Below are 23,825 nucleotides of genomic sequence, written 5' to 3'. Positions count from 1 at the left end.
CTCAGCCTCCCAAGTAGCTGGGACTACAGGCGCCTGCCATTATGCCCAGCTAATTTTTGTATTTTTAGTAGAGACGGGGTTTCACCTTGTTGGTCAGGCTGGTCTCAAACTCCTGACCTCAGGTGGTCCACCTGCCTCGGCTTCCCGAAGTGCTGGGATTACAGGTGTGAGCCACTGTGCCTGGCCCCCCCACACTTCTTTTTTTTTTTTTTTTTTGAGATGGAGTCGCTCTCTTGCCCAGGCTGAGTGCAATGGCACAATCTTGGTTCACTGCAACCTCTGCCTCCCAGGTTCAAGGGACTTGGAGGCATCCCTGCCTCCTGCCTCAGCCTTCCGAGTAGCTGGGATTACAGGCATGTGCCACCACACCCGGCTAATTTTTTTGTATTTATAGTAGAGACAGGGTTTCACCACGTTGGCCAGGCTGGTCTCAAACTTCCGACTTCAAGTGATCCACCTGCCTCAGCCTCCCACAGCGCTGGGATTACAGGCTTGAGCCACTACACCTGACCAGAATATCTTTTTAGCAGGGAAGAGGGTTGCTTTCTGGCTCACCTATAATTTTCTATAATTATTGACAATGACACTGCCTCTTGGATCATGTTTCCCTTGCTCGGTCCCTGGGTGAAGAGGACAGTCCCAGCGAGTGTATACACGGACTCCTGGTTCCCTATAATACTATGAGTTATGCTCCTTGTCAACAGGAGACCATGCTCTAGAGACAATGATTAGAAGTCTATCCTTTTGGCCGGGCGCTGTGACTCACGCCTGTAATCCCAGCACTTTGAGAGGCCGAAGCGGGCAGATCACGAAGTCAAGAGATCGAGACCATCCTGGCCAACATGGTGAAACCCCGTCTCTACTAAAAATACAAAAATTAGCTGGGTATGGTGGCGCGTGCCTGTAGTCCCAGCTACACAGGAGGCTGAGGCAGAAGAATCGCTTGAACCCGGGAGGCAGAGGTTGCAGTGAGCCAAGATCGTGCCACTGCACTCCAGCCTGGCGACAGAAAAAAAAAAAGACAAAAAAAATTCTCTCCTTTCCTTTAGCTACCATAGCCAATGAGATGGCACTACTCCTAGGTCAGCAGATCAGACTCTTATACAGAGTGAGACCTGTCTTCATAAAAACAAACAAAAAACTCAAAAACTAGTGCAGCATGCTCTGATATTCTGCCCAGTCATCAGCCCTGTGTGCATAAGATTATTCATCACAGGATGGTTTGTGATAGCGTCACTCTGGAAACAATTCAAATGTCTATTACTAAGGAAGGGACTGGTGAAATTAACTACAGAACATCCTCACCATGGAATGCTAGGCAGCTGACAAACTCCACACACACACAAAACAAGAAAGCTCTTTATGGACTGATATAAGCTACAAAATACATTGTTAAATGAAAAAGGCAAGATGCAGAACAGAGTATACTCTCCTTTGAGTAAAAGGGTGGAATAAAATTTGATATTTGCTTTATTTATATGAAATAGACACCTAGGAAACTAATAAAATTGACTTATAGTGGATGGATGAGGTGGACAATGGAATACAGACAGAAGTAGAAGTAGAAGTAGCAGGGAGACTTTGTTTATTTTGAGACAAGGGCTCACGGTTGCCCAGGCTGGAGTGTGGTGACACGATCGTGGCTCACTACAGTCTTGACCTCCCAGGGTCCAGCGATCCTTCCACCTCAGCCTCCTGAGTAGTTGGGACTACAGGCACATGCCACCACATCTGGCTAATTTTTTGCTCATTTTTTAGAGACAAGGTCTCACTATATTGCCCAGGCTGGTCTTGAACTCATGGACTCAAATAATCCTCCCACCTTGGCCTCCGAAATTATTAGGATTACAGGTGTGAGCCACCGTGCCCAGCTGAGACTTCTTAAAGGATATCAATTCTTTGAAGAAATAGTTGATTTCTTGAATGACGCGAATATATTACTTAGCCGAAATATTAAGTAGAAGAAAAAATGTGTTGAGTTAATGAAGGCTCTGTATAACCCTAAGGAACTTATTTTCCCAATTCCCACCTCAGTTTCCCCAAATAAACTGGAGGACCACTGAGGGCTCCCCCTCTTTGGCTCCCGGACTTTGGGTACAGGCCCTTAGGACTCCAGTCTGTATCTCTTACCCCAGCCCTGACAGAGGTTCAGAAGGGATCTGCCTCATTTCGTGTGCCTCCCTCCTCCTAAATCACAGTCAGGACTGTCAGCACTTTAGTCCCTGTCCTGCTCCCTGTAGCCACTGAGCCAGAGGGCCTGTTCTCCACCTGGTCCTGCAGCAGATGGAGAGAGATCACGTGGAGGAGGCTAACTCAGCTCTGTGCTCTGCCTGGAGGTCGCATCTGTACTCACTGCTCAGAGCACACTACTGCCAGGGTTGGGTCCGCAGTGGGGCCTTGGAGCTCTCTTTATATTTCACCCTTCATCTTCTAAACGGCAGGTTATGATTCCCTGCTATGCTGTGACAGAGCTGAACCCTCCATCCCAGCTGCAGGCACCTGCCTCTGTGGAGTGGCTACTCTAGGCCAGGTACTTCAGCATATTCTCTTTTCATCCTCCTGCAGTCCAACTTGGCAGATAAGGAAACTGAGGCCTAGGGAGGTTCTGGGCTCCTGCAGAGCTAGGGGAGGGGGAAGGAAGCAAAGACTAATCAGGCATCCCTTAATTGGACTTGCCTGGGAGGCAGGCACTGGGCCTGAGTAGAGGGTGCTGGGAGCTGAGTGTGGTCAGAATACAGGGAACAGAAAGGCGCAGGGCGACGGAGGCTGAATGGGGGTGGGGCAGGGTCCCTGAGGGCAGGGCTGAGGCACTTGGACAATTGAGTACAGTGGGGCATTTGCAGGTCTGGGCTTGTGGAGTAGACAGATGAGGTCCCTGAGTGGAGGCATAGGATGGCTGCAGGGGTTGGGGAGAAGGTGGTGAACCTTGGAGGAATCCAGAAGGAAGATGATGTGACCTCATCTAGGGATGCAGGGGGTGCGAGAGGGGCAAGAAGCAGCAGCGCTTGGTGACTGATGGGATATGGAGGTTAGGGAGAAGGCGGGGTGAGAGTGATGACTAACATTTATTGGGCACTTTTTATGTGCGTGGCTCAGTAGCAAGTGTTTCCCGTTTGTCATAGCACTTAATCCTCAAAACATACTAATAGTGTTGGTTCTATTGTCACCCCCATCTAACAGATGGGGACTGTGACTCAGCGGTGAGAGTCTTAGCAGAGGTCACAAGCCAGTCCTCAACTCCCTGGGAATCACTCGGTTCCCACCGTCATCTGCCCCGGGATGCTAGGCTGTTTGTGTCCACCAGGGGGCAGAGAGAGGCCGGGAATTTGAATGGGACCCACGTTTTCCTGCGCTTCCCTTAGCCTTGGCTGTGGTCAGAGATCTTTGTGATCAAGGGGTCTGACCCCCTAGTTCTCACCTTACCACAGGGTAAGCTGAGGCTCATGGAGGGACAGTGACCAGCTCAGGTGGCAGAACCAATCAGAGGCGGACGTGGGCCAGAGACCAAGACTCCAACCCCCCAGCAGCTTGGACCCCAGCCCTGGATCAGGTCACCCCAGCACCTGGGGGGTGGCAGCGGCGACGGGGGCCATGGATTCCGACCCCAGCCTGTGAACTTCACAGACACCTCGGCTCCACACAACCCACACCCCACTGCACACAGAAAGGACACGGCTGCCACTTCCTGAGCAAGGCTGGTTGTCACCAAGTCACTGGTGAAACGGGGAGACCGCCCCTGGTGAGACGTGTGAGGATTCATGCAAAGCACGTGACAGAGGGAGTTTCCGGAAGTGAAGCTGTCCTGTGGTTGCTGCTGTTTTATTAGTAATAGCAAGCTGCCCAGGCCCACACGAGGCAGGTGTGTCTCATGCGTGTTTTACAGGGGAGGAAGTGAGGTTCAGAGGCCCAAGCCAGGAGTGGAGGAGCTGCGGCTACGGGCTATGGTGCCCTTGCCCACACCTGCCTCAGGAGCGCCGTCTTCCTTTGGATGATCTTTTTTATAGACAGGGTCTTGCTCTGTCGCCCAAGCTGGAGTGCGGTGGTGCAATCGTGGCTCCCTGCAGACTTGACCTCTTGGGCTCAGCTTCCCAAGTATCTGGACTACAAGCATGCACCACCACACCTGGCTGATTTTTAAATTTTTTGTAGAGATAGGGTCTTGCTATGCTGCCCAGGCTGGTCTTGAACTCCTGGACTCAAGTGGTCCTCCTGCCTTGGCCTCCCAAAGTGCTGGGATTACAGGCGTGAGCCACCATGCCCACCCAGCCTGGATGATTCTTTAGTCATTCATCCCATGTGCATTTGTGCCAGGTGTGCTCTGAGCCTGGTTCCATGGTGGGCACTGGTGCCACCCTGGGCCCTGAGGTGCATGAGGGGGCGGAACAAATGGAAATTGAGGCACGCTAGGCCTAGAACCTGTGGGCCTCCTGGGACTGGGCCCTGAGCAGTGAGCTCGGGGGACAGAAGGCTGAGCCCAAGGCTGTGGGCTTGTGCCACCTCTGCCTAACCAGGGCTTGTTCATCTTCCACCCAGAATCACATAATGGAGGTCCGTTCCTCCCCTGCACAGCATCCTGCCCTCAGGATAGCCTCGGGGCTACCCACACAGATGGGAGCTCCCTCATCTGGGGCCACTCCAGGGCCAGGGGTTCTGCTGGGAAGAAGGCTCCTACATCCTTGCCCCGCTGTCTGAAGCTGGTTTGGGCCAGCGAAGAGGAGCTTTCCCTGGCCGAACTCCTTTTGTCCAGCTCAGGGAATATCCAGGTCAGGGGGTGGGGTTCGGCCTGGGGATCAGGGGCCCAGGTACATGTTTGGGATTATCCTAACAGGCATTGCACCTGCATAAGACCGTGCAGGATGGGTCTGCACAAGACCATATAGAGGAGAGGCGCGCGGGGTTGAAGGCCAGTCCACACCCTGCTCCACTTGGCACTGCTGGGGGCTGGAGCAGGGCTGTATCAGCCTAGAGGAAACAGCTTCTTTTTCTGAGTCATCAGGAGCACCACATAGGTTGGCAGTGCCCTGATGGCAACAGTCCCTAAAGCACAGGGGTGGAGCAAGGCTTGATGTTGGCCTGGAGCTCCAGGGCCAGTTGCTCTGGGAGCTCCAGGGAAAGAGCTGCAGCGAGCTGGTCTTTTCCCCAAACCCATGGCCCTGAGGTCTTGCTCAGGAGAAGGAGGGATGGAATTGGCCGTGGGCTACCACCTCAGGAGGCTGGACCTCTCAGAGGAGCTTCTAGTGCTTTGCTTAAGATATGTCCGCCAAGACCCACGCCAACACTCTTGGGGTCTCAGGGGCTCCTGACTTTTCGTTCTCCCAGGCCCCAGTCCAGACTGACTCTCCCAAATGCCCATTGTGGATTATGTCCAAATTCCTTTGCAGGGCCATTTCTTGTTCACCACAGACACACCTGTGTCCAGAGTGCACATCTGACAAGCCACTGCTCTGAGGGAGAACTCCTGGCTGGGGGGATTCCGGGACCTAGATCTGTGAAGCCACTTGCCCCAGACACCATGGAGGAGGACGGCAGTGTTCGAAGGCTCAGGAAGCGCAGCACCGTGCCCGGGTGGCAGTTGGCCTGGAGTCCATGCAATGTGGGGTGAACCAGGACCACTCTCTGGGACGCCCACCCAGGACAGCCAGGAAGGTGTTCCAGGCTGGGCCCCAAGGCCTCTCTGTAGCCTCCTGAGGCCATGTAAGGACCCAACCTGGCCTGGCCCAGAAGTCAGATTCCTCAGCCAAGGAGTTGCAGGGACAAGGAGAGGCAGCCAGTGTGGTGGGAGGACGCCTTTGTTGGTGGGAGGACGCCTTTGTTGGTGGGAGGACGCCTTTGTTGGTGGGAGGACGCCTTTGTTGGTGGGAGGACGCCTTTGTTGTAGGTATTTTCTCAACGATGGGGCTGGGCTGCCTGCCAGGTGCCAGGGCGCGGCGCTGGCCTCCCGCTGCACAACCCACTTTGCCGCCAAGCCCTGTACCTGGCCCAGCAGCTCCTTCCCGCGCTTCCGCTGCCAAGCCCGGGAAAGTGAAAGGCAGGATGTGTTGGGCGGGCTGAGCAGGCTGCTTCCCAGCCTACCTGGCCTCATGCTTCTGGCAAGGATCCTGAGCCTAGACAGGAGAAGGGACTCACTCGGGGCCCTCATGGTGCTTGGCATTTAGAACTGCATTCTTCCAATTAAAAAATGTACACACTTTTTCTCAATAAAATGTGATAAAACTGCAATGCTGGATATGAGCTCATACACTTATTAGCTGTATGTCCACGAACAAGTTACTACTTATCTTCTCTTTAGCTCCATCTCTTTATTGAAAAACGAGGACAAAAGAAGAAGAAAATGGAAAAATGGGGATGGTAGTTGTCCTACCTCATGGGACTATTACGAGGATTTAATGGGTCATTACATGTAAAGCTCTCAGAACAGTCTTGCACGTGGTGAGGGCTATGGAAATGTCTGCTATGATCTTGAGCGTGATGGTGACCATCAGTGGGAACAATGCTAACCAAGAATCAGTGGCACAGAACAGAAATTCACTCAGACAAGCTCCAGCTGAGAGCTTTTAATCACATCTTCAGAGATGGCACATGGAACCCGAGGGCAGGGGCAGCCAGACCTCAAGAGGCCTGAGAACCAGGATCTGAAGAATGAGAAGCCCGGAAGCTCCTCTCCTTCTCTGGGCCTCACTGTCTCCTATCCACCCTCTTTCTGCACGTCTGCTTCACTCTTATACCTCTTAGCGCGCGACTTCCCCCAGTTCTCTCATGGCCAAACATGGCTGGCTCTCAGGTCTCAGGTCAAGTAACCAGAGGAAGCACACTGGCTTCTCTGAATCCCAACAGCAAGATTGTGGGACAGGGAACTCATTGCCCAATTTGGGTCATGAACCCACAGCCCATGGCTGAGGGGCCGCCAGGGACCAGTCCCGTGGTGCCGAGGGAGAGCCTATGGGCTGGGCAGGCATCCCCAGGGGCATCTCCTCCAATGGTGCTCTGGGCAGCAAAGAGACCAGTGTGCTAGTCCTGGTGTCGCTGCAGGAGATCCCCAGTGTCGCTGGGCCCTTTTCCTCTTCTGTTCACTCTGTGATTCCTGTAGTCCCTTGTCACAGCACTTAGGGTGTCTTATAATTGTTTATGTGTCTGTTTTCCTCACTAGACTGTGATTTTCATTCATTCTCTCAATACAGTAATCACCAAGTACCAGCCATGTGCTCAGGATACAGAGATGAATCCACCTCAGTGCTTGCTGCCTCCGCAGAGGCTCAGTCTGGCTTGGCATGTGTTCATGTGAAACAGATCGTCTCCACGTCTGGTTTCTCCCAAACTCAGGTGCTGGAGACTTTGTTTCCCAGAGCATTGACAGTGTCAAGATCCCACTCTTCATGAGGTTTACAAGACTCCTGAGCTGTTATGAAAAGTGAGTGTCCAGGCCGGGCGCAGTGGCTCATGCCTGTAATCCCAGCACTTTGGGAAGCTGAGGCGGGTGAGGTCAGGAGTTCAAGGACCTCACCTGAGGTCAGGAGTTCAAGACCAGCCTGGTCAACATAGAGAAACCCTGTCTCTACTAAAAATACAAAAATTAGCTGGGCATAGTGGCATGCACCTGTAATCCCAGCTACTTGGATGCTGAGGCAGGAGAATCCTTGAACCTGGGAGGTGGAGATTGCAGTGAGCCAAGATGGTGCCATCACACTGCAGCCTGGGTGATAGAACGAGACTCTGTCTCAAAAAAAGAAATGAAAAGAAAGAAAAGAGAAGGGGAGGGGAGGGCAGGGGAAAGAAAGAAAAGAGAAGAGAAGAGAAGAAAAGAAAAGAGAAAGAAAAAGTGAGTATCCACAGGAAATGGTTCTGAAGGGGCCAGGCATGGGTGGGCATCACCTCTGCTGGGTGACTGAAGGGCAACGGTGTGCAGCTGACAAAAGAAAAACTTGGCTGGTGGCTGTAATCCCAACACTTTGGGAGGCCAAGGTGGGCAGATCATCTGAGGCCAGGAGTTTGAGACCAGCCTGGCCAACATGGTGAAATCCCATCTCTACTAAAAAAAAAAAAAGAAAAAAAAATTTAGCTGGGCGAGGTGATGCGTGCCTGTAATCCCAGCTGCTTGGGAGACTGAGGCAGAAGAATCGCTTGGACCTGGGAGGCAGAGGTTGCAGTGAGCTGAGATCGTGCCACTGCACTCCAGCCTGGGTGACAGAGCAAGACTCGGGCTCAAAAAAAAAAAAAAAGGAAAAAGAAAAATTTCCCAGCAAGTGAGGAGCAGGACGGCGACTGTGGCTCCTCAGCTCGGGTGACGGCTGTGCTAACTGGAGGCCACGGATGCTTACTGGTATTGCTCGGCTGCCATAACGCACGGGCCCTGCTGCTGGGCGTCTCTTGAGGCTGACTTTGCTCCTCTCCACATCTTTGCTTCCATCTCAGGCCACTCTGATCTCTTCCAAAATCAACTTGTGTCCCTATTCCAAGCTTGAGCTATCCCTAACGAGCCTCCCTGTGAGCAGGAGGGGGCAGACACACGTCTAGGTTCCTTCCAGCTCACTTCTAAGGCATTAACTTTACACTCTGCCTCCTTCAGGGTCATTCTTTGGGTTCTCAAAATCCTTTCTCTCCATAAAGCTGAGCACTTGGCTTTCAAAATTATTCATGTGGGTGACGACATTGAGGTCTGGTTTGGAAGCTGAAAAACTAAATGTTGTTTTTTCCCCTTCCTTTGTGCATTCCTACTATAAAAATACCAATTCTTGAGGCAACGGAATGCCTCTGGCTGACGAGGGAAAGGGTCACATACAAGGAAGTGTGGAAAAGAAATGGAAAAATACTAGTATTTCAAGATGTTTTCCTACTACACATAAATAATTGAAAATCCAGTGTAGTAGGATCTCTGGTGAGGGGTGATGGAGTTTAAGGGCTGCAGTGAAGAAAGCAGTGGACTCACCTGGCTGTGGTGTTGGGGGCAGCTTGGAGGCCAGTGCAGAGGAGATGCTGCTTGAGCTAGGCCTGGAAGGGATGGATAACAATTTCCAGGGAAACCAGAAGGTGGGTTGGGGGAGGGTACTCCGGGCAGCGTCAATGAGACTGAAAGAACAAGGACTAAAGAAGGAAAAGCTAATGATGTGCAAAGCACTGTTTGTTTGTTTCATTTATTTATTTTATTTTATTTTTCTTTTTTTGACATTGTGTCTCAAAGTGTCCCCAGTCTAGAGTGCAGTGGTGCAATCATAGCTCACTGCAGCCTCAACCTCCTGGGCTCAAGTGATCCTCCCACCTCAGCCTCCTGAGTAGCTGGGACTACAGGCACACACCACCAACTCTGACTAATTTTTGTGTTTCTAGTAGAGACGGGGTTTCGTCATGTTGCCCAGGCTGGTCTTGAATTCCTGGGCTCAAGCAACCTGCCCGCCTCGGCCTCCCAAAGTGCTAGGATTACAGGCGTGAGCCACCGCACCGGGCTCAAGCACTGTTTTAATAGATACTTTTAAAGTATTAATTTAATCATCACAACTTTTGTGGGACTTTTAAAAGATGAAACTGAGGCACAGGGTGCTAGGCGTGGTGGCTCATGCCTGTAATCCCAGCACTTTGGGAGGCTGAGGCGGGCAGATTGCTTGAGCTCAGGAGTTGGAGACCAGCCTGGGCAACATGGTAAAACCCTTTCTCTACAAAAAATACAAAAATTATCCGGGCTTGGTGGTGCGTGCCTGTAGTCCCAGTTACTTGGGGGCTGAGGTGGGAGGATTGCTTGAGTCTGGGAGGTTGAGGCTGCAGTGAACCAAGATCTTGCCACTGCACTCCAGCCTAGGTGACAGAGTGAGATCCTGTCTCAAAAAAAAAAAGAAAGAAAGAAAGAAAAAAGAAACCAAGGCACAGGCATGTTAAGTTACTGGCCCAAGAATTCCAGTTTGGCAAGCTGAGACCCAAGCCTGAGATGTGTGGCCTCAAGGCTGGGCATGGTGGCTTATGCCTGTAATCCCAGCACTTTAGGAGGCCAAGGCAGGTGGATCACTTTGGGAGGTCAGGAGTTCGAGACCAGCCTGACCAACATGGTGAAACCCTGTCTCTACTAACAAAATAAAAATTAGCCAGGCCTGGTGGCATGTGCCTGTAGTCCCAGCTACTCAGGAGGCTGAGGCAGGAGAATCGCTTGAACCTGGGAAGTGGAGGTTGCAGTGAGCCGAGATCACACCACTGCACTCCAGCCTGGGCAACAGAGAGAGACTCCGTCTCAAAAAAAAGAAGTGTGGCCACAGGAGCTCTAAAAGCCACACTATTCTCTGTCTTGAAGCATGGAAAATAGCTTTGTGATGGCAGGTGGGGGATTTGGCTGAAGGAGTGAGCAGGATAAAGACCTCAGAAGACCTTGCACACCATCTAAGGTGCTCAGACTGGATCCTGATGATAACAGGGAGTCAGTACAAACTCAGAATCAAGAGAGAGACACAGAAGATGCTATTAGAAGAATCATGGGTTGAAGGGGGTAGGGACCAGAGGCAGAGACCAATCAGGAGGCTGTTTGAACAGCCTAGAAGGGAGATGACCTGGCCTGAAGAGCAATGACAGCTGGAACAGGTGAGTTCAGGAATGGTAAGTGGTCAGGATGGTGTGGAAGATGTCCACATCCTAATCCCCAGAACCTGTGACTGTCATTTTAAATGACAAAAGGGACCTTGCAGATGTGACTAAATTAATGATCTGGAGATGAGGAGATTATTTTAGGTTATCCAGGGGCCCAATGTAATCACAGGGGTCCTCCACAACAGTGAGTAGGAGGAAGGCAACATGACGGCAGAAGCAGAGATCCAAGTGATGTGGCTAAAAGCCGAGGAATGCAGGCCACCTGGAAAAGCTGGAGGACGGGGAGTGCACTCTCACCCAGAGCCTCCAGAGGAATTGACCCCGCTGACAGCTTAAGTTTGGTGCACAAAACTCGTTTCAGATTTCTGATCACCACACCTGTGAGAACGATACTAAATTTGTGTTGTGTTAAGCCATAAAGTTTGTGGTTAGAGTTGTCCCTCACTATCCGTGGGGGACTGGTTCCAGGACCCCCTAAGTATGCCAAAATCCATATACTCCAGTCCTGAAGTAATGGCAGGTACATGTGGAATCCACTGTATACGCAGGCCTCGCATCCTGCTAACACTGTATTTGCGATCTGTGGTTGAAAAAAAATCTGTGTCTAAGTGGACCCGTGCACTTCAAACCCTTGTTGTTTAAGGGTCAATGGCATTTGTTACATCAACAATAGGAAGCCAATACAGATGGTTAAGACTTTGTGACCAGGCGGTTATCAAAGAAGGAAAGGGAGGGGTCCCAGAAAGGGTTGAGGCAGAGGTGAGGATTTTGGCTTGGGTGATGGGTCTGGCAGTGAGACTATTACAATCGGGACTGTGGATAGTGAGGAGGGGGCAGTTTGGGGAACAGTGGGACAGTAATGTGTCCTGTCTTGGACATGGTGAGTCTGAAGTGTGCATGGGACATCCAGAAGGAAGGTCTGGAACCTAGGGCAGAACTTGAGAGCGATCAGTACACACAGGCTCCAATCTGAAAACTGCTGGGAGAACGTATGGCCAAGGACATGGGTTTCCTTTTTTAGCTCATACTCTGTGATGTGAGACCAAAAGTCTCTCCTAAATGCAGCTGTTGGGTACTTAAACCACCCTCCTAGCACCCTTCCTTACTCACTTCCCTCTTTGACAGTGAATAGAAGCCAAATCGACTCTTCCGAGGAGTTCCCAAGTGTCACTTCTGGGACAGGCAGCCTCACTCCTGCCAGGGCCGTGCAGGGCAGTCCACAGGCCAAAGATCCAAGTAGATTCAGCGCTGCTGAGTTGCTTCTGGGTAAGCTCTGCTGGCTCCTGAAGAGCCACCCCTGTCCCACTGGTGCATGCGAAGATGCTTTTTAGTGTGCGAGCCAGTTTAACTCAAACTATACCTGTGGACAGCACCAAGGTATTTCTGATAGTAACAGAAATATCTGAGGGGAATTTCCCATGGGTCAAACTGAACATGCAAGCACTGAAGACAAAGGGCACAGGATAATAGTCACATATCATTAAAAAACAAACAAAAAAGCCTGCTCATCCTGCAGAACAGGTGGGAGCCAAAGCCTGAGAGCAGATGAGATCATTCAGGGAGGGCTTGCGGCCCAAGAGCAGAGGAGGGCCCAGGAAACCGATTTCTCTAGGGTGAGCAAAGTGAGGGAAGGGGACCATGACATGTTCATCTTCATATACTCAGGGATGATACGCAGTAAAAACTCGAAGGATGCTTGATGAATGAATTCATTTCTATTCTATCTTCTGTAGAATATAAAAAGGAAAGAGGCCGGGCGCGGTAGCTCACGTCTGTAATCCCAGCGCTTTGAGAGGCTAAGGCAGGAGGATCACTTGAGCTCAGGAGTTCGAGACCAGCCTGGGCAACATGGCAAAACCCTGTTTCTACAAAAAAATATAAAAATTAGCAAGGCATGGTGGCACATGTAGTCCCAGCTACTCGGGAGGCTGAGGTGGGAGGATCACTTGACCCCGGGAGACGGAGGTTGCAGTGAGCCGAGATCGTGCCACTGCACTCCAGCCTGGGTGACAGAGTGAGACCTTGTCTCAAACAAAAACAAAAATAAAAACGAAGCAAAGGAAAGAAAGAGAATGTGGGAAAATGCATGTTGATTAAAAAACCAAAAAAAGAAAAAAAACTAGATATATGGGCCGGGCGCAGTGGCTCACGCTTGTAATCCTAGCACTTTGGGAGGCCGAGGCGGGTGGATCACGAGGTCAGGAGATCGAGACCACGGTGAAACCCCGTCTCTACTAAAATTACAAAAAATTAGCCAGGCGTGGTAGCGGGCGCCTGTAGTCCCAGCTACTCGGAGAGGCTGAGGCAGGAGAATGGTATGAACCCGGGAGGCAGAGCTTGCAGTGAGCCGAGATCACGCCACTGCACTCCAGCCTGGGTGACAGAGCGAGACTGTCTCAAAAAAACAAAACAAAACCAAACCAGATATATGTTTATTATCCAATAAACTGAATTAAGTATTTAAGTTTGAAACGATTCTACCCAGAAAGGGCTTAAAATGTAAACAACATGAATATAAAGTTATCTTAGGAAAATGATAGTATGACCAGGAAATAAAACAAATGCAAATTCAGTTACCTTTAAGATAACCTTATAGGCCCATAAAACGAGAAAAAACAAGGCAACAAGGCCCCCAGCTGGTGAGGCTGTGGGGAAGCAAGGGCTCCACCAACCCCAGATGAGAGCAATGTGGCCGTCGAGACCAGGAGCCCAGAAAGTGCACACCCTGGAACAAAGAGTCTTGGGGTTAAACATAAATGAAATGCACTTAGGCGAAAATGGAGATTTTTACAAGGAAATAGAGGTATCTCAGGAACCCAAGGAAGCACACTAGGCCTCAGGAGGGTCAGGAACGAGGAACTGGGAAGTCAACAGGAATCTCTCTCTCCTTTCCTCGTCTGGGCTTCCCTCCTGCATTGTCTGCTTTTCTCCTCTGAAGATCAGCCTTCTCTGTTTTGTAGTGCACCCATTCATAACAACAAATAGTTATTTCGTGTGTATGACCAAACACAGTTCTTGTATTTCTCTGTTCAAGTGTACCCAGCTAGGACTGAGCTGCAATTTGAAATTCCTGGGAGGAGTGTGATTGGCCTGGCCCGCCCTCCGCTGGTCTAATAAGCTAGGAGGCAGGGTAGTCACTCCTTTATGAAGTTATGATCTCTGATTCCTTTTTCCATAGGAAGATAAATTAGTGAATGTGATAAGATAAGATGGGGAGGGGATGCCCCGAGGCAGAGAGACAGCTCAAAACTTCAAGCTCCAGGCCCTGGTTCCAGCCAGAACATCCTGTTAACCTTTTTCCTGCTTCCACAGTCCACATCCTTGTTATGCCTTTACAGTCTATTTTCACATAGCAGCCAGACTTATCTTTTAGCATGTAAATCAGATCATATTCCTCCCCTCCCTAAACGAACAAACCAGCCAGAAAACTTTTTAACTCCTTCCTTTGCAATTAGAATAAAATCCAGGCCTGGCGCAGTGGCTCTCGCCTGTAATCCCAGCACTTTGGGGGCCCGAGGTGGGTGGATCATTTGAGGTCAAGAGTTCGAGACCAGCCTGGCCAACACGGTGAAACCCTGCCCCTACTAAAAATACAAAAACAAATTAGCCGGGCTTGGTGGCAGCTACTTGGGAGGCTGAGGCAGGAGAACCACTTAAACCCAAGAGGTGGAAGTTGCAGTGAGCTGAGATCGTGCCACTGGACTCCAGCCTGGGTGACAGAGCGAGACTCTGTCTCAAAAAAAAATTTTTAAATTAAAAAATAAATAAAATGAAATCCAAAGTCCTTATCTAGTGCCTGGCTACTTCTCTGACTTTGTCTTTTACAAATCACCCTGTCATTCACTCTTCTGTAGCCACACTAGCCTTCTTTCTAGCTTGTAAATATGCCCAGCCCAATTCCTATCTCAGGGCCTCTGCATTTGCTGCTCCCTCTGCTCCATCTTCTTGTATGACCAACTCCACATCATTCCAGACTCAGGTGATGCCGCCTCCTCAGAGGATCTTCCCTGAGCAACCCATCTGGAGTAGAACTCCCACCTCAGGCTGGGCATGGTGGCTCACACCTGTAATCCCAGGACTTTGGGAGGCCAAGGCGGGCGAATTACCTGAGGTTAGGAGTTTGAGACCAGTCTGGCCAACATGGCGAAACCCCATCTCCACTAAAAATACAAAAATTATCCGGGCGTGGTGGCAGGCACCTGTAATCCCAGCTACTCAGGAGGCTGAGGCAGGAGAATCGCTTGAACCTGAAAGGCAACAGAGGTTGCAGTGAGCCGAGATCGCACCACCGCACTCCAGCCTGGGTGACAGAGTGAGAACGCCCACCTCAGCACACGCACACACACACACACACAAATCACTCTCTACCCTGTTTTTCCATTTTTCATAGGACTTCATACTTACTGAAATTTTCTTTATTGCTTGTTACTTGCATTATTTTCTTTCTCCCTATGAGAATGTAAGCTGCATTTGGGCAGAAACCCTGTCTGTATTTTCCCAGCAGCAGAGCTAAGCCTGGCACTTAGTAGACACCAAAAAAACACTTGAATGAATGCCTGAACAATTTGATTTCAATGTTATACTGAGGCAGTGCAGCACAGCACTTCAGAGCAAAGACTTTGGGGCCAGACCACCTGAGTTCACCAGCTCTCCATCTCCTGCCTGCATAAACTTGCACACATTGTCTTACCAATCTGTATTTCAGTTTTGCCATATGGAAAATGGGGTGGAGGGGGAGGATAGCAGTACCCATCCTTCAGTGTTGTTATGAGGATTAAATGAGTTCACACATGTAAAGGGTATGAAAGGGCTTGCCACAGAGCAAGCACTCAACATGTCCTCACTCTTATTATTCACTATTAATCATGAGTCCACTCAGTTGAATTATCAAAACTCATCTTTCATTGTTCTCCCCTCCATAGCTCCTCTTTTATCTTATTTTCATGTCTTTTATCAGTTTCCTGTGTTCTGGGAGACCATCTGAAGTTTGTTTTCTTTACTAAATTGATCTTCTGTGTTGGACCTGGCATTTGTTGCTTCCGTGCAGTTTTTAATTCAGCAGCCATGTCTTTAATCTCCTCCTAATCTCTTCTTATCCCAGATTATTCCAATTGTAGGATTGCTGGTTCTAAGTGAATTATGTACCATCTTTTGAATCCTATTGAAACTTCAATCAGATATCACCTACATTTTCTTCTATTATTTGCAACAGGTCTTTTTCAGAGGTAGGTATTCCTCTAGATCTTCAGAGAAAAGCTAAATCACAGTCTCTGCAACTGCAGACTGTGTCTTACCTAATCCTTCTGGAAGGAGGTCTCTACAAAGGGTGACTGATCATCTTGGTTTGCCCCCACTGAGGGGTTTCCCAGGACATGAGACTTTCAGTGCTAAGACTAGTAAATCCCAAGCCAAACAGGATGACTTGGTAACCCCACCTGTAGACAGTGTCAAGGAAGAGCTGTATCATATTAAGAAAAATGGTCTTCCAAATCTTTCACAAAAGGAGGAAACCATTTGCTAGTATTTAGAATGACTAGCTCCTTCCAATTAGCATTTTAAAATGTGAAAGTCTCTTAGAAGGGGGGAAAAAAACAAACCTGCTTCAACCCCAAGCCTCCCTTTAGCAACCCCCTCTCTTTCCTTTCCTAACTTAGATACTCACCACTTTCTCTCCTCCCATTCACTCCTCAAACCACTGGAATATGGCTTCCATTTTCTAACCCTTAGCTGACCCTTCTCTTACCAAGGTTACCACTGATGTCATCACTAACATCCAATGGATACTTCTCACTCCTTATTGTGCATGGCCCCTACACACTTCCCTACAGACCACTCCCTTCTCAAAGCTCTGTAAGATGCTCTGTCAATGTTCAAGGCTCTGCTCTAGATTGTTTCTCTTCTCACTACACCCCCTGCTCGAGTGACCTCATCTTCCACGGCTTCAAATACCATCAATACTGATGACTCTGAGATCCCTATCTCCAGCCCAGAGTGCAATCTGGGCTCAACTCGAATATCCAGTTCCATGAGGATTCTCTACAGACGCCTCAAACTCCACAAGTCTCAAACTGAACTCATCCTCAGCCCAAACCTGCTCTTCCTCCAGTGTTCTTATCTTGGCCAAAGGACTTGGCCACTGTCCAATCAACTGTTCAAGTCAGAAACCTCAGCCTCATTCCTGACCCCTTCCCTTCCTTCACCTCCAACATTTCATCAAGTCCTATAAATGCTACCTGCTAAATATCTAAACAGTCCCCTGCCTCTAGGCTGTCTGCAGCCAATCCATTCTCTGCATTGCACCAGAGTGATCTCTCCAGGAAACACATCTAATGTTTTCTCGGGATTCATGGTTTACAGGGTCCTCTATGACCTGGGTCCTGCAGACCCCTCCTGCCTTTTCCCCTAACACTCTCCTACCCGGCTCCTGCCCATTATTCTCAGGTTTTTTGTTTGTTTGTTTGTTTGTTTGTTTGAGATGGAGTCTCACTCTGTTGCCCAAGCTGGAGTGCAGTGGCTGATTTTGGCTCACTGCAACCTCTGTCTCCTGGGCTCAAGTAATCCCCCTGCCTCAGCCTCGTGAGTTGCTGGGACTACAGGCACATGCCACCATGCCTGGTCTCGAACTCCTGACCTCAAACTATCCCCTCACCTCAGCCTCCCAAAGTGCTGGGATTACAGGCGTGAGCCATGGTGCCCGGCCTCATGTTTTTTCAGATGCCATTTCCTCAGGAAAGCCTTCCCAGACTCTTCTAGAATGAGTCAGGTAAAATCTTGTGTATTCCCTAAACGACTCTATTACAGCATTTATCATATTCACTGGGATAGCATGCAAGACTCCAGCTCTCTGAAGACAGGAACTGTCTTGTTCACTGATATATCTCTAGCACCTAGAATAGTGAATGATAAGCACTCATTTAAGTCTGTTGAATTAACAGGTATTCCTAATTATAAAGCTGTTTGACTCCTAAAGTCCTCTACTTGCCTTCATATTAGTCCAGAACTGGTTCAACTTACCGTGTACCTGATGAAAAATACAACTACTTTTTAATTCAAAATAACTAAAAGTGGCATAATCCAGTAAAAAGAACACTACTGCTAAACCAGGAGACCAGGGTTCCAGGCACAGCTCTGCTACTTACTAACTCTTTGTGCTGCTGTTGGTGACTTACTTAACCTCTCTGGGACTCAATTTCTCTGTCTGCTCAATAATGTGGCTAATCTGGATCAGAGATTTTCAAAGTGTGTCCCACAGTCAGGGGAGGGAGGGGCGCTAAATCAGAGGGACCAGAAGACTGTGCACCCTACCCAGACCCAAAGCCATTCTAGTTCAGTATATATTATATATTGGAATTCATGTATGACTTGGGAGAACGAAAAAAAAAAAAGGATCCACAGCTAAAAACAAGTTTGAAAACAACTGAAACATGATCACCGAATTCTCTGCACCCTTTACATGCTGATATTTAAAACAACAGAAAGCCACGAATGTAGTAAGAAGGTAGTTTTGCCGGGCACGGTGGCTTACGCCTATAAACCCAGCACTTTGGGAGGCCAAGACCGGTGGATCACCTGAGATTTCAGGAGTTCGAAACCAGCCTGGCCAACATGGCGAAACCCCATCTCTACTAAAAGTATAAAAATTAGCCGGAGGTTGCAGTGAACCGAGATCACGCTATTGCACTCCAGCCTGGGCGATAGAGACTCCATCTCAAAAAAAAAAAAAAAAAAAAAAAAGGAGGTAGTTTCTAAAAAGCACTTGAAGAGTCTGACTGCCAAAGTTCAGAGAGAGTAAGCTGACACTTTTGTCTGCCATCAGGAACCCACCAGTCTCCAAGCAACTTCACTTCATTATGCAGATCCAGCAAGACACAGAGACATTTTTGAATCCACAAATAACATCTATATAAGTCTTTATACCTTGGAGCCAGACACAGCGGCTCACACCTGTAATCCCAGCACTTTGGGAGGTCAAGACGGGAGCATCGCTTGAGACCAGGAGGTCAAGACCAGCCTGGGCAACATGGCGAAACCTCATTTCTACAAAAATTACAAAATTAGCTGGGCATGGTGGCAGGTGCCTGTGGTCCCAACCTCCCTAGACTGAGGTGGGAGGATCACCTGCGCCCAGGAGTGCCACTGCACTCCAACCTGGGTGACAGAGTGAGACCCTGTCTCAAAAATATAAAAAGTCTTTATACCTCAATCCCCTTCATATTAACAAGGAGGCTCAGGCAAAAGGCACAGACTTAAACGGTTTTCCTTTATGCCTTGCTTTCAGGTCGTTTGTCACTTCACTTCTGGTGACTCAGTCTGACCCCAGCCTCACACTTGATAACGCACCATCCAGAGGTCTTGCAGAGATAGGGTCTTCCTTTTGCATGGGAAGTACTCAGTAGTTACTGTGCGCTAGTCAGGGTTGTAGTCAGAGGACCTGGACTTCTCACCTGATCTGCCACCTACTCTGTGTCACTGCTATGGACACCTATTATTTGGTCTACTCAGCACCAATCCCATCCCTGCCCTCTTCCTGAAAACTCTCGTGTTCCCTGGCTTCATTCTATCATACTGTTCTACAGGGAGGGTCATGTTCTTAGACGGTGCACTGTCCTGCTTAATCCGAGGGTAGACAACAGAATTCAGCTCTACTCAATTGCGTCTTTTCCTGGGGCTTTTAAATTTGGGATTTGGTCCACTTCTTTGCAGTGAAGAAAAGCTGTAAGATGTGAGGTGTGGCAGCTTCCAATGACCACGTGAAGAAAGCTGGTTTGCATGGAGAAAAACGTGAAATCGGCACACTGAGAAGAGATGAGGCAGTGCTGGTAGTGTCTGAGTCCTTGGGAGCAATTGTTCCTGAGGCCCAGGTGCACCTTGCCTGTCCTTTCAGGAGAAGCTCAGTTGTTTGACTTTTAGATTCCATAAGCCAACAAATCCTCTTTTATACCTAAATTAGTTTAAACTGGCGTTTAGTCCCTTACAACTGAACTAACACCAACCCTGTGTTAAGTTACTGAAATACTGTGAGTCTGTTTCTTCATTTGTAGAAACGACCTCAAATGTTTTTGGCAAGTACTAACAAGCTATGTAGTTTTGTTAAAACCATACTGGGCCATAAATTTCTAAGGAACGACTACTACAGATATCTCATGATGAAGATAATGGCAAGTACCACCCAGAAGGCATATGGACTTAGTTAAGCTCAGCCCTGCTGCTAGAAAACCAAGTGTCTTACTGACTAGCAGACAGCAACTCCACAGTGGACACCAATGCTTGTCTGCCCAGGTGCCCTCCGCTCCCACCAACCCGCTCACCCTTCCTCTGGGAATCACTCCACCTCCACTCCACCCTTTCCATGGGAACTGTCCTATCCTTTCAGGAATCCATCTCCAGATTGGCTGATGGGCCTCAGGATAAGCACTAGACTCAAGCTGGGCTAAAGGATCCCTTTCCTGGGACTTTTACTTTTTTTAAAAAATGGTGGTAAAATTCACTTTTAAGCGTATAGTTCAGTAATGTTAAGTGTATTAAAGTATGAAAGTGTATTAAAGTAGTTTTAAGTGTATTAAGTAGTTTTAAGCGTGTAGTTCAGTAGTGTTAAGCATACATTGTTGTGCAACTAATTTCCAGAACTTTTTCATCTTACAAAACTGAAACTCTATCCCATTAAACTTCTCCATTTACCCTTCCCCTCCACGCCCAGCCACCACCATATTGTTTCTATGAATTTGACTATTCTAGATAACCTCATGTAAGTGGAACTATACCATATCTGTCTTTTGATGACTGGCTTTTTTTTTTTTTTTGCTTTGCTGTCCACGCTGGAGTGCAGTGGCGCCAAGGCTCACTGCAGCCTTGCCCTCCTGGGCTCAAGCAATCATCTCACCTCTCATCCCCGAGTGCTGGGTAATAATTCTTTTATTTTTGTAGAGGTGGAGTCTCATTCTGTTGCCCAGGCTGGTCTCAAAACTCCAGGCTCAAGCAATCCTCCCACCTCAGCCTCCCAAAGTGGCATGAGCCACTGCGCCCGGCCTGACTGGCTTTCATTCAGCATAATGTACTCAAAGTTGTAGCATGCGTCAGAACTTCCTTCCTTGCTAAGGGTGAATATTCCATCATATGTACTTCCATTTTGTTTATCCCCTCACTCTTATTTATTTTTGAGATAGGGTCTGTCTCATTCTGTCACCCAGGATCTGGAGTGCAGTGACACAATCACAGCTCACTGCAGCCTTGACCTCTTGGGCTTAAGTGATCCTCCCACCTCAGCCTCTTAAGTAGTTGGGACTACAGGCACACACCACCACACCCAGTTAATCTGTTTATTTTTTGTAGAGATGGGCTCTCACTGTGTTGCCCAGGCTGGTCTTGAACTCCTGGGCTCAAGCGATCCTCCTGCCTTGGCCTCCCAAAGTGCTGGGATAACAGGCACAAGCCACCGTGTGCAGCCCTTAAATTCACTTTTTTTTTTTTTTTTTTTTTTTTTTTGAGACGTAGTCTCACTCTGTCGCCCAGGCTGGAGGACAGTGGCGTGATCTCGGTTCATTGCAACCTCCACCTCCTGGGTTCAAGTGATTCTCCTGCCTCAGCCTCCCAAGTAGCTGGGATTACAGGCCTGCGCCACCACACCCAGATGATTTTTGTATTTCTAGTAGAGACAGGGTTTCGCTATGTTGGCCAGACTGGTCTCGAACTCCTGACCCCAGGTGATCCACGCGCCTCAGCCTCCCAAAGTGCTGGGATTACAGGTGTGCACCACCACACCCGGCCTAGATTCACTCTTGATGGACAACTGGGCTGCTTCTATCCCTTGGCTATTGTAAAGAACGCTGCTATGCAGAACAAGGGTGTTATCTCTCTCAGACCCTGCTTTCAGGTCTTTGGAATATATCCCCAGAGGGGGGACTACTGGATCACATGGCAGTTCCCTTTTTAATTTTCTGGGTAACTGCCATACCATTTTCCACAGCAGCTGCACTATTTTACATTCTCACCAACAGTGCAAAGGGTTCCAATTTTTTCACATTCTTGCCAACACTTGTTATCTTCTGGGTTTATTTTATTTTGTTTTATAGCAGCCATTCTAATGGGTACGGGGCGTCCTCAGGCTTTTGAACTTAGAACCAGAGAAAACATCCGCACAATCTGTCTCCAGTTGTCAAGGCCATAAGAGGTGAAACACAGGTGCTACTAGCAGCCCTGTCTCCTGCCATGTAGAGAAAGCCTGTTTACAGTGAGAGAGGAGTGAGCTGATTTGCAGTGAAAAGAGAGAGTCTCTAAAGCCTCAGATTGGGTAGTACAAGTTGTGCCTGGAGCCTAGATAATTTCTTGCCCTTGAATTTGATGAGACACCTCATTAACCCAATCATAAATCCACCTTTTTACTTAAGCTAGTTTGAGTTGTTTCATTTTTAACCATGATTCTTGCCATAAACATCTTTGTACAAGAGTTAGTTCTTCAGTCTTTTCTTTTTTTTTTTTTTTAAACTTTTCTTCCTTTGATTCTTTCTTAGTAGATGGGATATAAATAATTTGTACATTCAAAAACCCTAAATTTGTACATTCAAAAACCCTAAAGAAATGCCCTTGCAGAAGTAGAGGGTTGTGGTTAGAGCATGAGTTTGGAGTCAGCCCAAACTGGCTTCAAATCCTAGCTCAACAAATGTTTATGGGATGTGTTAACCAACTTGATGGTGGTATAGATAGATAGATGGATGGATAGATAGATAGATAGACAGATACACACACACATATATATACACATATATAAAATCATCACTTTATATAGTCTAAATATATATAATTTTATCTGTCAATTATATCTCAATAAATCCAGCTAAAAATACAAGGCTGACTTCAAGTAAAAAAACAAAAACACAAATAAGTGCTTTTAAGCAGCAGGCCCTTGTAGGTGCCAGGGATAAGGCAGTGAACAATAGACAAAAATCGCTGCCCTCACCAAGCTTTATCTCTGGTACTTGGCAAATATTTGCATGTTTACTTTGTGCCAACCACTGTTCATTAAGCTGTGTTTATAAAATGGTGATAACAAATTATCTTGTCCGTTTGTTTTAAGGAATCATTATAACGTATGCATGTGCTTGATATAATGCCTGACACACAGAAAGCACTCAATAAAGAGAAGCCGTGTCTACGTTTAGACAGGGAGGTGTGCCTTGCAGAAATCAGCCTCAATATACATTGGGTGCCCACTATATGTTCCACAATCATCTTAAAATAGTACTCAGATCCTGGCAGAATTTACTTTCCAGTGGGAACAAGAGATAAATAACAGGTGCTATGAGCTGTGGCAAAATAATGAGCCAGAACAGACTGGAGCCACCCACCTATTTTCAAATCCCAGCTTGCCCTTGGGAAAGTCACCTAACTGCTCTACTCAGTTTCCTCAGTTGTAAGACAGAGACAACAAGAACAATGACAAAACTACCTCATAGGGCTTTGTGAGGATTAAATGAGTTAATATGTGTAAAAGTGCTTAAAGTACTGCCTAGCTCATAGGACTACCTAAGTACCAGCTAATATTAACACTATTATGTATCAACGGCTAGGAGGAGAAATTAAGTCTCCCTAGAGGAGTCGAAGAAGCTTTTTCTAAGGAGAGGACATCAGATCTGGGCCTTGAAGGATGTGCAGGAGTTCACTAGGTAAAGAGCAAGGGAAAGGACATTTCAAGGGAAGAAAACAGTTCAAGCAAATGAGCTGACCCATGAAAGAAATCATATCATTGAAACAAACAAAACTTAACAGCTGAAGCCTAGGTGGGTGGCAGCTGAAGCACGAGGCACCATTTCTGGCCATTAGTACTACAGTCCACCAAACTAGTCAGTCTTAAGTCAGAGCTTGCCCTGATAACTTCCAAGAAATGATACCATATCATAAACCAACATTTTAATAGCATTAACAATTTTTCCCCAATGAAGCAAATAAATCCAATTTATACTTACCATTTACTGGGCACTACAGTGCCAAAACACTATGCTATTTACAAAAGGACCTCACTTAATCTTTACCATATCCCGTGGAATACAGATAACTTCATTTTATACATGAGGAAACAGGCTTTTAAGCAATATTCCCAAGATCACACAGATAGTATATTAGAAGGTAAAGTGTTCAGCTGCAAATACAAATAGTGGTTTCTTTCTCCTGCTGTCCTCTCCCTGCCACATAAAACAAAGTCTGAAGGTAGGCAGTTAAGTCATTAGTTCAGTTATTTAACAATGCCACCAAAACACCTTCCATCTTTCCTC

The 23,825-nt window shown here is 48.0% G+C and overlaps 1 long non-coding RNA gene across 2 annotated transcripts; it reads right to left on the bottom strand.

The window, feature by feature from the left end:
* Positions 1 to 6,541: 6,541 nt before the first annotated feature.
* LOC129039582 (uncharacterized) lies at positions 6,542 to 14,886 on the bottom strand. Of its 2 annotated transcripts, none has more exons than XR_010126520.1 (3): positions 14,667 to 14,886; positions 8,924 to 9,078; positions 6,542 to 7,714 (listed from the first exon to the last, which is right to left on the bottom strand). It is a non-coding gene; the product is annotated as an uncharacterized LOC129039582 (long non-coding RNA). The 2 variants fall into 2 exon arrangements; XR_008503345.2 differs by having other exon boundaries at positions 6,542 to 7,710.
* Between the last annotated feature and the right edge of the window lie 8,939 nt (positions 14,887 to 23,825).

Source organism: Pongo pygmaeus, chromosome 1, assembly GCF_028885625.2.
Source record: "Pongo pygmaeus isolate AG05252 chromosome 1, NHGRI_mPonPyg2-v2.0_pri, whole genome shotgun sequence".
Taxonomy (NCBI): Eukaryota; Metazoa; Chordata; class Mammalia; order Primates; family Hominidae; genus Pongo; species Pongo pygmaeus.
The sequence above is the reverse complement of the archived record's forward strand: the minus strand, read 5'-3'. Positions and strand labels throughout refer to the sequence as shown.